The sequence below is a fragment of the Petaurus breviceps genome, unplaced genomic scaffold (assembly GCF_028583685.1).
Source record: "Petaurus breviceps papuanus isolate PSGF00001 unplaced genomic scaffold, PetGlider_PUasm1.0 90603, whole genome shotgun sequence".
Taxonomy (NCBI): domain Eukaryota; kingdom Metazoa; phylum Chordata; class Mammalia; order Diprotodontia; family Petauridae; genus Petaurus; species Petaurus breviceps.
In genome coordinates this window covers 3,131,102-3,133,537 of record NW_027187284.1, presented here as the reverse complement: position 1 = coordinate 3,133,537, position 2,436 = coordinate 3,131,102, and the positions used below count along the sequence as shown (strand labels likewise).

Sequence of the window (2,436 nt, the reverse complement as noted above, 5' to 3'; positions counted from 1 at the left end):
TATTGTCTGAGAATGGGATTTAGAGGCTTAAGATAAAAGAATGACAGTCTCTTATCCCAGAATGGGTTGTTAATAACAAAGTTTGTAAAGAATATGTTTATATTCCCTTGCAAAGTACACCAAAAGAACTTTAAATATAAAAAATGTAGAAGAAAAGTATTTGTATATAAGAAAAAGTCACAACAACGAAAAGAGACTAATAGCTCATATACCCAGATATTCACATATGACAAAACACAAAGACAGTACCTAAATAAAATAAGGAAATACATGACTTCAAATGTCTTCTATACTCAAGTGCCCAATATTTAGGCAACAAACATGATTAATTACAGGTCCTAATGCAAAGAAGTCAGTTTGACCTAACAAGTATCATTGAGACATTGCTATAAATCCTATGGCTGGAATATGACCCTGTATATGGGAATTGGGGGAGCATTTGGATGAAGGTGAAAGAAGGGGGAAATAAAAGCGATTTTTGTCATACAAAGTACTTGGACAGACAAATGGCATTATAATCTTGGCAAGGGTGCCTGACATAATGGCAATGGAGAATTTCAATTATCCAGACATCTGTTAAAATCTTTCTCTGACCAAAAAATATGAAGCTATTAACGTCTTTTGTCTCCCTTAATGATAATTTTATCTCTTAAAAGGTGGAAGAGACTATGAGATTCTGTGTTCTAGATATGACTTCCACTGACAGGGGGGAATATGTTGCTAGAGTGGAAGGAATGAGACGTTGATGTGGGGAGGGGGGTACCTAAATCTGCACTCTAGAGTGGAGATTTAGAGATAACAGAGAAGTAAAGGAAAGCTGGGTAAAATACAACATAGATCCTTGATTTGGGAGTAACAAATTCCAAAGCCTTCAGAATAATATTAAGTAGGAATTTAGGCCACAAAATTATACAGAGGAAGTCTGCACGGGATTAATGGGAAAGTCAGTTAGGTCCCAATCAGTGCAAACAATGTTTCTGGAGACGTAATTGAATTATTTTAATTTGCACCATATATTTTCATTGGGCTGGGAACAATTCCAGTATTTTATGTTATTAAAACTTCAAATAGAATTAATTCAGATACATGTGACCACTTCATAGAATTCATTATTCGCACTAATTGAATCCTAGATGCATTTCTTTCCTTTTTGATTTTAATCTTTTAATAGAAACTAGATAATCGTCAGCAAATAAGTATTTCAATATGCAAAGAACAAGAAAGATGATGGATAAGAAATTGTCAACTTCTGTTATGTATATTTAAAAAAAAGCAAAACAAAAAACAGAACATAGGGGAGGAGATGGATGGATGTGGCTTCACAGGGAATTTACTAACCAATTTAGATTTTGAAAAGATATTTTGAGGCATGTTTCCCGCTTCCGCCAGAGTCAAGTGGCTGAGGTAAGCGCCAGACAAAGAGGCGCTGGGGCCAGACGAGGTACTGACCATACCTGATGGGACTGGACTCAGCACCGCAGCACCACCGCATCACCTACTCTGATGGCGGCCGCCAAGGAAGGTCCTGATTAGCACGACACCTCCACAGACTTGAACCACGATCTGCAGTTTGAGCCCATAGTGTCTATTCCAGAGCAGAAAATTAAGACTCTTAAAGAAGATAAAGAAAAGCTCTTTAAGATGCAGGACAAGCTTTTCTGATTTGTATCTGAGAAAGATCTTCTAGAATAGAAAGATTAAGAGATGGTGACTTGAAGCTGTTGAAACACAAGCAGAAAGGGACTAATCGCCTCCTCATGAGAAGCAACAAGACTGAAGATGTGGGTAAACCACTGTAAAAGCCCAACTCAGGCAGTGACAGGGCCTGGGGTTCGAACACAGAGGTTGGCTTTGCTGATGAAAGTCCAAAGCAAGCCTTAGCTGCTGGCAATTCGATTCCTAAATGCAGAAAATGCCCAGAAGTGTGAGGCAAAATTGGAAGAATTCAGGAATGAGACAGAAGAGAAAGGAGCAGGAGCAAACAAAGAAAGAGCCACAGAAAAAGTGGTAGAGAAGTCTTTGGAGTCCTAAGTGAAGGAGGAGAAGGAAGGCAGACAAAAGAGCCTGAGAGGCCAAAGGCTCTCCAGAAAGCCACCAAGGCCCAGGACTGTTACTGAAATAAATCATCTGGTGGGCCTTGCCTTCTTTCCTTTCATTTTCTTTAGTTGTTTTCTTTAATTTATTTTTTTTTTAGGGACTTTATATAAAGAACTGAATTCCAGTCTCCAGATTGTTTTTTAAGTTTTTACCCTTTTGAAGGTGTCTTCAGCAAGCACATTGCCATTCACATGTACTGCACTTATAATGTTCTTTTCCATAGTGGAAACATTTATTTATAATACATCCAAAAGAGTGAATAAAACATTTGAAAGCTGCCTCCAAAAACAAAGAAACAAAATTAAATGAATAAACAAAAAAATGTGTTGAGAAGATGAA

General features: G+C 37.6%; 1 pseudogene; it reads left to right on the top strand.

Moving 5' to 3' along the window:
- Positions 1-1,503: 1,503 nt before the first annotated feature.
- Positions 1,504-2,031, top strand: LOC138142796 (ran-specific GTPase-activating protein pseudogene; annotated as a pseudogene).
- The last annotated feature ends 405 nt before the right edge of the window (positions 2,032-2,436 follow it).